This window comes from Sciurus carolinensis, chromosome 3, assembly GCF_902686445.1.
Source record: "Sciurus carolinensis chromosome 3, mSciCar1.2, whole genome shotgun sequence".
Taxonomy (NCBI): Eukaryota; Metazoa; Chordata; class Mammalia; order Rodentia; family Sciuridae; genus Sciurus; species Sciurus carolinensis.
The window spans coordinates 137,117,358-137,131,548 of NC_062215.1; positions in this window are offsets into that span (position 1 = coordinate 137,117,358).

Sequence of the window (14,191 nt, forward strand, 5' to 3'; positions counted from 1 at the left end):
TTACATTTAAGTACCAATACATTAAAGATTGTTCTGTTTTCAACCCCATTGGTTGCTCTAAATTATACTGCTTTTTAATTTGATCCATGACTTTCTCGTACAACTTATATTATCTATTTCTTTGGTTCTTAGTTCCTTTCATATTTTTCTTGTTAACAAAAAATAATTTGCCCTCATCAATCTTTAAATTTATTGGTTCTTCAAAAAAATTGTTGTTTTCCTAAACACGTATCTCCAACTTGCAGCAATTCTCCCCAACCCACGCAAACACCACAGATCTTGAATTATTCTATAATAATTATCATTAATTATATAGGCCTCATTTTTTACTCCCTTCTTTGTATCTGTAATATTTAGGCTAAAACCTTCCTTGGGCATCCATTGGATAGCTAGATTTTTAACTCCGCCATTATAATAAACTCCATTATTTGTGAAACTCTGGCCAAGAGAATAAACAGAAGTCAAATAACTTATAGGTAAATGTTTAAAGGTTGTAAACAAAATTCATAAACTGCTAAAATTTATGCTTTATCCTTGCTCCTTAACAAATTCATTCATTAACAAAGTCAAAATTTTTGACTGATTTTTTTAACATTCATAAAAACACAATTTGAAAAAATATGTAAAGATATGATTTGCATATTATTGAAAGTAAAAATAATACCAAAGATGACTAAAATCATCCATTATAATGCCTCTAGATAATTTATCAGTGCCCTGGCATTTTCTGAAGGAAGAGAAAGAAAACCAAGATATAGATAAGTCACAGATTGTCATAAACTTAGACCTTGAAATTTATTTTTATTTGTTTATATGACACCATAATGAATATCATATAACAAAATTTAAAATACATAGTAAAATTTAATTGTTTTATAATGCACAGAATTTATCATTAGAAGACCTAAATCATAGACATCAAAACCAGTAAATTATAATTGTGCATTTCTCAAAAAATCATCTAAAGTATTCAAATTCATGTGTTAGAATTTGGAGGCAAAATAGTTACATTATAAATATTGAAAATTTAAATAAAAATTAAGTAAGCTAAATTTGTGGTCAATCTTTTGGAAACTTAATTGAATTCTATTATATCACTTAATGTCTCTTTAATTAAAATTTAAAGGGACAATAACACATTTTAAATGTATGTCTACCCCCACCCCAAAAAGTAAAAGTAATGTGAATTGTTTAAACTTGCAAAGTATCCCCTATCTGACATGGGCAACACCTATGAAAACTGTGCTAACTTTTGAGCATCTCCAAAACCACACATCAGAACATAAAAATAAACAAAATAAAAATGAATCAACTCTACTGGGAAAGGGTACTTCCATTAGGCTAGGATCTCTTGTAGTCTTTCTCTTCATTGAAGGAGATGGCACACTAATCACTTATCTTTCACCTAAGAACTCTGCCATTCGAGTCCTTCAAATACTCCAAAGAACTGTAGATCCCCACCTGTGCCATCAAACCAACCAAAAATTCCAAGGTATTACAAATGGATTGCACGGCATGGGGGGCACACCTGTAATACCAGCTGCTTGGGAGGCTGAGGCAGAAGAACTACAAGACTGAGACCAGCCTGGGAAACTTAGTAAGACACTGTCTCGAAAAATAAAAATAACTGGGGAATGTAGTTTATTGGTACAGCACTGTGGGTTCAATTGCAAATAAATGGGGGGGAAGGGGAAGGGGGAGAGGGAAGGGGAGGGGACAGGGGAGGGGAAGGAGAGAAAAAAATGAATGGATGAACTTTTTCTTCCAGAACACAAACTAGAAAAGCATAGAAGAATTTCCCTGTGATCTTGAAAGTGTTAGTCTGGACCATGGATACTTAAAGTAATAGATTGCACCACTTGGATACTGAGTACTAGATTCTGAGTGATAGAAGAACTCATGTGTTCTTAATGCATGTGAAGAATTAACATGACCCAAAAAGGGATCTGGCCTTCATCTGTCTTTGTTTACTGGGGATTTTTCCATCTGTCCAACAAAGTAGTTTATGATGGGAGTTATGGAACACACCATATCAGTGGTGACCTCTAGAAGAATTGGAAACTAAAGGAAGGACCAAAGCTCTGCGTACCGGAGCAGTATATGATTAAGTCACAATGAAAACTGGGGACATCAAAGACTACAGTGAGCTCTCTGGTTGGTAATACTGTCAGAGTGTTGTCATTCTTCAGTGCCAGGAGGGTAACAAGTTTCCAAGAACAAAGGAAGTCTCATGTTCAGAACCCTCTTAGATTTATCTTATTTATTTCTTTTGAGGGCTGGTTTTAATTTGCATACAGTCACTGCAATAAAACTAAATAGTATTTATTATAGTGCTTTCTTGAGTTGTGTGAGCTATCCTAGCAAATTATTGAACCTGAAGGTAGTTTGGTTGTGGGAACACTCAAATTTGTGTAGCCTGTGGTCTAAAGTGAGAATAGTCTTGGGGTAACATTCTCAAAGTAAATTGGTAAGATTTGAAATTTGCGAAACCATAACCACATCAAGATAATAAATTTGTCATCTACAAAATTTCTTTGGGTCCCTTTGTAATCTCTCTCTCTGCCTCTCCTTAACCCCTCCATCCTAGAAATTCAATTATTTGTTTTCTAACACAGTAGATAAGATAGCATTTTATGGAAATTTGTATAAGTGGAATCACACATATCTACTCTTGAGTCTAGCTTCTTTGTCCTAGAATAATTGTTCTGATATAAATTAAGATTGGTTAGTATCAGGACTGGTTGTCAATGGAGATGTAAACTCTTTTTATATTTTGTTTACTACAAATAAAGCTGCTATAGGCATTCATGAAAAGATATAGATATATACTTTCATTACCATTGAGTAGACTTTTGCTGTAAAATATACTTCATATACAAGATTACTTATTAGCTGAAAAATTAGTAGATATTTGATATAAATTATAAGTATAAAATAAAAAGTAGTCATCCCACCAACTCCCTCTTGTCTCCTCCTTTCCTCTTCTGTACTTGTCTCCCATCAGCACTGCCAGCTCCTATTTTGCAAGTTTGCTCAATCCTGTTCCATCTCAAATCCCACCCATTTGCTCTTCCAACTTAAATCCTATGTTAATTTCACAGTCTTTCCTCTTCTCCTACCTCACTTTCAAATTACTGATCACTTCATAAATCTTAAAATCACACTACAATAAACTGACAACTTGGAGGTATATTAATATCCAACATATTATCAAGTCATTTTAGTATCTGCAGATCTAGCAGCAAAATAGTTAAGTAACCAGTTATCAGACAGTTGACTTCAAATAATAAAATTTGACTAACTCTCATTTTCTTAGGTTAGCATTTTATAATATGTCTTTTTTTCTCACATTTTGCTGCTTTCTTTCTTTCTTTGGCATGGGGATTGAACTCAGGGTCACTCCACCACTGAGTGACATCCCCAGCCCATTTTTATATTTCATTTAGAGTCAGGGTCTCATTGAGTTGCTTAGGGTCTCACTGCTTTCTTCAGTTAGGAAATAGTTGCTATAGTCCAAAATATCTTATGTAAACAGAACTAGAAGAAAAGTATTACTCTAAAATGTGATATGGAATATTTTAATTCAGACAAATAAAAATATCAAAGCTCAATAAAAAAAGTAAGAACATGTTCCTATGTAATTTTTTTTCTGTGTTTTAAAAATTGTTTTGGTGTAATGATTGTTTTGCTTTGTTTTTTTGAGTATGAATTTAAGTTTGCCGATGTGGCATGAGAGAGAAAGTTCTAGTTAGTAATGTAAGGAAGCTGCTCATCAGCACATTTATCTTAAGCATGAAAATCGAGTTTAGTTCTCTAACAATACCAGATGGTCTACTATCCTGCTACATGAGCTCATGATCTGAGGAGAATTGTAACACGTAGCAGACTCAGCAAAGAGATGGATTCCAAATCCTCAGCAGAGTTCTGAAAGATGGCAATAATATTTTTGACAAGGAAAAATGATACACATGGTCTTGGAGTCATTTTCGTAAGCTCAAACTTGTTCCACCCTTTTTCTTCATCTACATTTCCAGCATTGTTTCAAAGAGGTTGTTGCAGTTTTGAGAAAATCAAATAACAACAACAAAAAAGGGTCTCTTATCAGGCTACAAATCCATGGAGAAGCACTGCCCTCCTTGTCTGAGGCACCACTCCCAGTTCCCCGCAGACAGATAACTGGAAATATTTGCCTCTTTATCTTTGAAAGACACAGGCAGATAAGACATTTAGTCCAAGCTCAGGGAAATAAGAGGGGAGGCTAAGAATTTGTTTTTGAGTTGACTGAGAAGTCTGGAAGTATTAGAGGTACTGGGTATCCCAGAAAGCCTTATGTACCACTATACCAATACAAGTAACAATAAATGCTGGCAAGGATATGAGGGGAAAAGGTACACTCATACATTGCTGGTCTGACTTCAAATTGGTGCAAAAACCCTGGAAAGCAGTATGGAGGTTCCTCAGAAAACTTGAAATGGAACAATCATTTGACCCAGTTATTCCATTCTTCAGCATATACCCCAAGGACTTAAAAATCAGTATACTACAGTGACACAGTCACATCAATGTTTATAACAGCTCAATTCACAATAGCTAAGCTATGGAACCAGCCTAGGCACCCTTCAACAGATAAATGGATAAAGAAAATGTGGTATATAAACACAATGAATACTACGAGCCATAAAGAGAAATGAAATTATGGCATTTACTGGTAAATGGATGGAAATGGAGACTATCATGCTAAGTGAAATAAGCCAACCAAAAAACCAAAGGCTGAATGTTCTCTCTGATATACGGATATTAACTCACAATGGTGAGGGGTGGGGATAGGGAAGAATAAAAGTACTTTGGATTAGACAAAAGGGAAAGGGAATGGAAATAGGAAAGATAGTAGAATAAATCAGACATTACTTCCCTAGGTGCATACATGATTACACAACCAAGGAAATTCTACATGATGTACAACTAGAAGAATGGGAAGTTATACTTTATGTACATATAATATGTCAAAATACATTCTACTGTCATGTATAACTAATAAGAACAAATGTTTAAAGAGAAAGCTTTATGCAGGTAATTTTAGAACAATTGAGAACATGCCATAAACAGAACTAACCACTTGTGGACCAAGAGTTGATGCTACCTGAGAAAGTAAGCAACTGAACAGTGATTTGGATAATAAGTAATTAGGATAAAGATAGTGTAGAATTCCTTGGTTAAAACTCAGTCATACTGTGAGAACCTCTGAAACTTTTCACATACATTTCTACTCATGGAGTCATTCTTAGTCTCATGGTGAATACTAGGTGGCAGGGACTACATTCTGGCCTGCAGGGCATGTTCAGCACTCTCACTAAAACATAGTAAAAGTATTTTGTTTATCCATTTATTTATTCTGGTCCCGGGGATAAGATCCGGACCTTCCTCTGTGCTAGGTGAGCACTTTACTACTGAGCTACACCCCAAGCCCCAATTATGGTAAATGTATTGATCATATAATCTATGTGTATTCATAAAGATGACCTCTTATCTGACAGCAGCAAGGGAGAGATGTGCATGTTATTTACTATGTATTTATTTAGTTCCAGTTATGGGTTAAAGGGTATTTTGATTATTAAAATAAGAGAAGGACTTCATAACTTTTGAAATATCTTTGCTGAATTTTAGATATACTATTATTATCCTATTTAAACTTTCAGACAATTTATTTTCCTGGGTAACCTAAGCTTGTCATTTTTTAAGGATAGAATAAAGTTTCATTCCACAATCCCCACTTCTATGCATTCTTACACTTTCTCTCTTTCACTGTTGACAAATATCCAGCACAGCTGGCCCTCTGTATCCAAGGGTTCTACATCTGCAGATTCAGCCCACTGGGGAATTGAAAATATTTTAAAGAGTACATCTTTCCTGGATGTGTGCAGATTTTATCTTGTCATTATTCCTCTAACAATACAGTATAACAAGTATTTACATAGCATTTATGTTGCATTACATATTGCAAGCAATCTAGAAATGATTTAAAGTATACAGAATGGAGGTTTTTCAGTGGGTACAGTCAGGGGAGAAAGTTCTTATGTGCTCAGCACTATAGGAGGACTACACATAACAAACCAGTAACTATATACTTAAAAACTAGAAGAAATGATTCTTAATATTTTTGCTATAAAGATATGATAAAGGTATGAGGAAATAGATCTATTTAACCTTACTAAAATATTACATGATGTATGAAAAAATTACATAGTATCCCATTAATGTATATAGATTGTATGTTTTAATGTATCAGTTAAGAAAATAAATTTTTAAAATAATGTATACTGGAGAATATGCTTAGGTGATATACAAATACTACATAATTTTATATAAGGGAATTGAGTACTCCAGACTGGTTTTCACAGGGATCCTGGAATCAGTCTCCCATGGATAATGAGAGACAGTCCCACATACCATAAGCTACAGGTTATATAAGAAACTTTAGGAATCTGTATGTGAGCAAAACTAACCAACAGAATACCTGGAGTAATAATCACCTTAAATATCGCTTGATGACTGCTTTGAGAAAGTACAAGTACTAAGTAGGCACTTACTAGGAACAACTGACCTTTCTGTGCTTCAGGGAAAACTTCTCAGGGCAGGGCTATACTAACAAGGAAGGATGAATTAGAGTCAGTTTGCTCCAGTGGGTTCTGAGAAGAGTGTGTCAACAGGCAGTGATGATCACCAGGAAAAAACTGGGGAGTTAGAGGAATTAAAAGTAATTTAGAATGGTCAGAGTGAATCCTGGAGCTTTGGGAGTGAAGCAGGAAAGTGAGATAAGGAAGAATAAGGTAATCTTTCTTCAGGTGTAGGTTTTTTATCCTGAGAGTATGAAATGCCATTGACAATTTATAAGCTGGCAAATCAAATGGCAGGAGCAATTTTGGATTTTAAAACAAGTTCTCAAGAAAAGATACAGAAAATAATTGTAAAAAGAAGAAAGATTAGAATCAGGGCTAGAAACTCAGGATGTTACAAAAATCTAGGCAAGAGATGTACTGTAGTGATAATTTCTGGGGTAGAGATGTAGATGGATTTGAAATAATAAATAAAATTTTGACAACATAGAATTCAAAGTGCTTGGGACACAACTAAGTAGATGTATTCACTATGTCATTGGATATACTATTTGGCATTCAGGAACGAAATCAGAGAATTGGGTTTATTTAATCATACATTCATTTAAAAATGTTTTTTGATAATCTATCATGTTCAGTTCTTGGGACTGAGTACTAGGTGCCAGAGAGAGAGAGAGAAACAAATGGAAGTCCTGTCTGAGGTGGGACTTGTAACCCCGTTGTAGGAGTAGAAAACATAAAACGTTAGAAAATATGTGATATATCCGAGAATTATAAGTGATAGGAAGAAAATAAAGCAGGAAATAAAAGAATCAGTAATGATGTGCAAATTTTGTTTATTATTTTGTTAATTTTTAATTCATTTTAATTAGTGCATTATATATAATCGTGGGGTTCATGTTGACATATTCATCAATGCACAGAGCATAATTTGCTCCATTTCAATCCCTAATACTATCTTCACACTCCCCACCTCCACCATGCCTGAACGCCTCCCTCTACTCTATTGTTCTTCCTTCTCTTTATTTTTTATCAACGTGTTATAATTATACATAAAAGTGGAATTCATTGTGATATTTATTTATTTTCTTTATGATGCATTATAATTATACATAAAAGTGGAATTCATTGTGATATATTCATACATGCACATAGCATAGTTCCGTCAATATCATTTTGTAGTTCATCCCCTTTCCCATTCTTCCTCACCTTCAACCTTCTTCTCTACTCCACTATTTGCCCTTCTATTTTCATGAGATCCTCCTTTTAAAATTTCTTATTTTTCTCTCTGTACATGGAGAAAACTTTGAACCCTTGGCCTTCTGAGTCTGGCATACTTCACTTAGCATGATGCTCCAATTCTATCTACTTATCAAATGCCATCATTTCATAATGGAACTGTCCAAGAAATACTCACTAGGGTTGTATTTGAGTGAAGACCTGAAGAAGTTAAAGGAGAAAAATCACACACATATCAGGAAGGAATGATTCAGATGAAGGGTCTGGGAAGTGTAAAAGCCTCGGATAGGAAATGCTCACTGTGTACATCATGCTGGTAATTAAATCTGCAGGATATGCAAAAAAAACAATATGAAGAAGGAAGGAAGAAAGGAAAGAGAGGAGAGAGAAAGAAGGAAAGAAATGGAAAGGAAGTATCTGTTTACTTTAGGTATAGGATACCTCAAATCTTCAATTTTATGGTCTGTGATTTCAGTTATCCCTGTTCAACCATGATCTGAAAATACTAAATGATAAGTTCCAGAGAAACAATTGATAAATTTTAAATTGTGCTCTATTCTAGATCACATATTGAAATCTCAGACTGTTCTCTTCTGTCCTATTAAGGGCATGAATCATCCATTTTCTCCAGAATATCCATTCTGTGAATTCTAACCATCCACTAGTCACTTGGTAGCCCTCTCTCTCACCAGACTGACCACTATCAAATTGCCAAGTCAGAGTGCTTATTCTCAAGTAACCTTTATTGTACTTCACATTGGTTCTAACACACAAGATTAGTGTTTCTAGCTATTTGAATATACCAAAGAGATGCTCTAAAGTGCTTCCTTTAAACAAAAGAATAATAAATAGGGGAAAAATCGGTATGTTGAGGTCACTGAGATCTCTAGTAAGAACAGATCTGTCCATGAAATTAAGAAGAAAAGAAATCTATGCTAATTTTGCTGGCAGCAAAAGTAACAGTCACAGTTCATGATAAGCACTTAGTTAAGATGGGCAAAAAAAAGAATTAAATTCTTTGGTGAAGAAAACCTGTTTTAATTGATGGCAATGTGTTGCACCAGAAAACACTAGCCTACGCAAAGAACTCAGCAAGGGATTCTCTTATATGTGACATCTAACCATACATGGCAAGCAAGGAATGATTACACAGATTAAGGAATAGGTTTAGGCTGAACTATATTTAAAAAATTACTAGGAGACTTTTTCTACCAATGAAGAAATTGCTGTTGCATTTCCCAAAGAGTTTCATTTGACTAAAAAGAAAAGATATAATCTAAGGTAAGTCTCCAGGCTTTTCTGGAAGAAGATGCCCAATAGAATCTACATTCATAAAAGTGAAAAGGAAGAATCAGGGAATAGAACATGGAAGGACAGATTAACTATGGTACTATGTGATAACTACTGGGCATATGATAAAGCCAAGCATCGTGTGCACAACAAAGAAGACACATACTCTCAAAAACAGAAATAAAAATTATAGTGAGGAAGAAGACCATATTCATGTACTTTTATTTATACTATAGTATTATAATTACTATATTGTATTATTGGTTATTTGTAAGTCAAACTTTATCAAAGGTAGATATGCATAAGAAAAATATAACATATGTGGGGTCAATCAATACTCTGTAAAGTTTCATCCATCCACTAGTGCTCTTGAATGTATCTCCTCTTCAAGAAGGGGACCCTATTTTACTGCCAGAATAGACATTTAGATAAAACTCTGAAATGCAGGACAAAATTATCAGTCTTCTTAAATAACATCTCTGTATTACTGGAAAACATTGACAAAAATGTGGTATAGGATATGTTTAGCTTTTATAAAGTATATGCTCAAATTCTGAACAGTTTCAGATCTGTAGAATTAGGGATGGTTGAGAAAGCTATGGACCTTGTTCAACTATTTCAAATAATGTAGACAAAAACAAGGGTAGCAGGATTGTCATAGAGCAGGTTGAAGTTGGGATAACTGGACAAACACATTCTTTATGTGAGATAGACAGAAAATATGAGGTTCAATCTTATATACCACTTCCTCTGAAAGACCCATCTTGACCTTTATAGATTGAATCGTGTGCCTTTTATATGTTTGCAAACCACCTTTACCAGAACATTTATCACCCACTCTGAGTTGAAATTATTGTTTTGTCAGCCCTCCAGATAAGACTGTGGTCTTATGAAGGACATGAACTATGTTTAATCATTAAAGCCTGTTCTCAGCATGTATGCTTAGCATATGAGACACTCAATAAACAAATATTTAATATATTAACAAAAGCATAAGCCAGTTTGGCAGCTGTATTTTCCTGCTAGGATCAACTAAGACTTATCTACTATTTTTTTTGTTGCTTTGTTTGTTTTTTTCCTATCAACTACTATGTGGCCCTATTCTCTTCACCATATTCTTGTGAAATCAATATTTTACAAATGCTTTCCTTTTTATCTCTCACACAATTGCATTGTGTTAGTTAGTACTGGTCCACCACTATGAAATCCTAACATTTTTCTGTTATCTCTAATGCTCTCATGTAGCATGTAATATCTCCTACAAATTTGATAAGAATATCTGATATGTCTGTTATTCACTATGCTATATAAATATTAGGAAAAATGATTTCATAATCTTATTTTGATATCATCCCAATTGGAGATCTTAATTCATCTGTCAAGAATAACATGAGAGATCACCAAAAGTCAGTAATATTAACTGTAGTACCAGATAAATTGAGCACATCTGTGTAGCCACAAACATGTAATTATTCAACTGCAGGGTACTGATTTTGATATCTATGCCCTGTCAATTTAAGTGCATTCAGTCTCCTCTACACAAATAAAGGTTACATCATTGTCAGCACTTTTCTAAGTTAGTAAAGCACTTGGTTAAAAATGCCCAAAGATGCACTAAAAACCTTTTAAAGCTTTGCATAGTTTGAATATTGTATATCCCCTCCAAAGCTTGTGTTGAGGCTTGGTCCCCAAAGTAAGGGTGTTGAGATGTGGTGGGATTTTCAGAGGTGTTTGGGATAATCAGGCACCCAACTCACGAAGGGATTGTTTTTCTCTTGGTATTGGGTTACCTGTTGCAGGAGATCAACCTCTCGTCCCTGCATGTGTCCACCTGCTCTTCCGCTTCCTGCCATGAAACAACACCTGGCTATCAACCAAAACCCAGTAGAGACTATGTCCCTTGCTTTTGAAGTTCCACAAGTGTGAGCCCAAATAGCCCTCTTTCCTTTATAATTTTTCCTACCTCAGGTTTTTGTTATAGCAACAGAAAATAGAGCAAACTTTCTAAGGACAATATAAATGAGATTTGATTGCTGTGTCTAAAAAATACAAAATTTGACAGTTAGATGAAGAATATGCCTGCCATAACTCAACAAAGCCACCTGATCACCCTGCCCTTGGATTAAAATATTGGCAATTCTAATTTTTGTTAAGTGGCTACCATTATTTTTAAAAACCCTTCATATTCTCATGTGAATTTCATTGAATTCTTGTCATAAAAATATTATGTTGAAATGAGAAGGTAAGTTTCTTCTTTTTTGTTTTTCCCCACTTAAGTTTATTTCATTAAACCATAAAAAATGGAGGGGGTAATGAATGTTAGTCACCATTAAGGAAAGTCTATAAATATATAGCCATTCAAAATTACATCCTAGAACTTAATCATGTTACTCCAACAGGAAGTAAACCTGAACTTAGCATGATAAATAATGAATACAGAGCATTATAATCCTCTGCTTTTTTAAATTTTGGTTTTAAAAAACTACATATATGAGACCTACTCTCTCACACTTTCAAGTGTGAAGTCTTTAACTCTGCTAACTTTAAGCAAAAGGTCATACACCAGATCACTAGAACATTTTTCATTTCCCTTTTTTAAAAAAAAAATCTATCATGACTTTTAAGTGGAAAACATTCATATATCAGTTCCAGAATGAAAACAATAAAGTGATCTCATTTCAGTGACTTAACAACTGAGAAAACCCTTCATGTGCAATTTTTTAAAAGACCAACTTTGGGTCTCTTTATCTGTTTTAACATAATGTGCTCTGAGAAAAGGGATGGTACTATTTTCAACCCAGAAAACAGACATACCCATTTTTGTAGGTGCTGTTCAGAAAATTGAAATTTGATTACAGATAGAAAATACATTGCAGGAATAGGAAGAAAATTTGAGAAAATATGTGAAATTTTTATTCCAGGGGAAAATGCTTCTTGGAAAGTTTTTAGAATGTAATGGATATTTGAACTAGAATAAAATATATCAAATTACGTTGATGTTTTCACTTCATAAGTGTGAAAATTTGTACCAAGTGGCCAAATAAATTGCTCAATATTGAGTAGATTATGATCTGTTTAAGATTGGGAGTTGTGCATTACTTTTTTGTTTATACCCTGACAAACACAGTGTGATGCTTGGTACCAGAGATTGTGTTCTGTTCTTGGCTCTCATGTTCTTGCATGAGGAAACTTTAGACTTAGTAAAACTACAGAAAATTTGTTACAAGAAAAAGGAGAAAGGGAAAAAAGAAACTCTCAACAGAAAGAGTGGGTCCTCTCAGAGAGGAGAGCAGTGACATTTCCCCTTTGTTTTCCAGTTTTATTGTGGGTCTTAGAGATGTTTCCAGAGAGTCCTGCCTAGGTAGTACTTACCTGACAGTAGTTTTGTGCTAGATTTTTAAGTCCCTACTGAGCATGGTCTTTTCTACAATACTCAAGTGAAGAGGGAACTTTATGGTAACATGCTAAAGCTCTAAAGGCAACTCTGGGTCACCTGGCTAGGTTACAGGATTCTAAACAGAGCTTGCATTTCTATACATCATATGGTTGCTGAGCTTTGTTTTTAATTAAAATAGTTCTGCCGATGGAAGGTTGTTTGCTAAGAAATATAACATTCCCTATCAACTCAAGCCAGGGCAGAGTCAGAATGACCCTAGGTAAACTGATTTTTAAAAGAAAGCATGGAAAGAAAGTGATAAAGATCAAACTGAGAAATATTGAAAATTCTAGGAGATTGTTTTAATAGTAAGCCCAGTCTCTAAAATCATTCCCTTGACTTCATGTTCCTTCTGCTCACTTCCATCTGCTACCTGTCAGTGCCTTGTACACAGTTTGTATTAGAGTAACATAATTAACTGATTAAAACCTGTTTGAAACATAAATCAGATACCATTATCTACCTATAGGCATTACATGAATTGTTGGAAAGCGATTTGGAGGAAATATGAGAAACTGAAAAATGTCCTTAAAAACCCAGATCTAGGACTGGGGAGATAGCTTAGTTGGTAGAGTGCTTGCCTTGCAAGCACAAGGCCCTGGGTTCGATCCCCAGCACCACAAAAAAAAAAAAAAAAAAAAAAAAAAAAAAAAACAGATCTAAAAGTTGAGAGCAATGGCATCTCTCTCAAATGAGTAATGTCAAATAAATAAATAAATAAATAAATAAAAATTGAATAAGTGATCTTGATGTATTTAACTGCTAATAACCCTCAGGGTCCCCCTAGTCTTATTTTTTCATTTTCTTCAACTGCTTTGGCAATGAATAAAGATCTACCTCAAAAGAGTTATTTGAAGAAAAAAATTTTCTTTAAAGGAACTGGGGATTGATCAAGCTTACTTTTGAAAAAACTGATAAAGAGAGAGAGTGATAAAGAGAAGACCAAGCTGAGAAATGTTAAGAAGTCTAGGGAATTGGGTTTCAAAGAAAATCCTATGATCCTTTTGGAAATATTTGCCTAAGTGTGTCATTTCGGGACAGCTCCCTGCCACATATGTAAGTTTTGTTGGAAACTGTTCATTTCTGCACTGTCAGGATGGGATCATTTTGTACAGTTTACAACATGACAGGCCCTGAGGGGAGGGAAAGCCTAATTTTTCACTTTCTGCTTTTAGTTGACTAATTCAAGCTTAATATTGACTACAATAAAACTTGGATTATCCTCCCAGATTCTGAGAAAGACAAAAAAAGAGGATTAGAGTATGTAAGTTGGTAGACTGATATCTACTTACTTGGATAATGTCTATATTCCAATTTAAATTCTCACCATTTCCACTCAAGAAAATATATTTAAGGGATTCTTCCTTTGACTTTAAATCCTACACATACTGAGTTTTTCTCTTTTCTAATTATTTGCTTTTATTTTTACAAACAACAGAAAGAGTGCATCTTTGACTGAATCTCCTCATTGTTTTTTCATGAAACACTTTTGTATCTATTTGAATGGTAGCTTTTTAAATGCCTTTATGGTGATACAAGAAAATCAGGATCATTAATTTATATTCTCATTTTGTTTTTTGATACAGTGTTGCACAATTTGTTAATACTATTT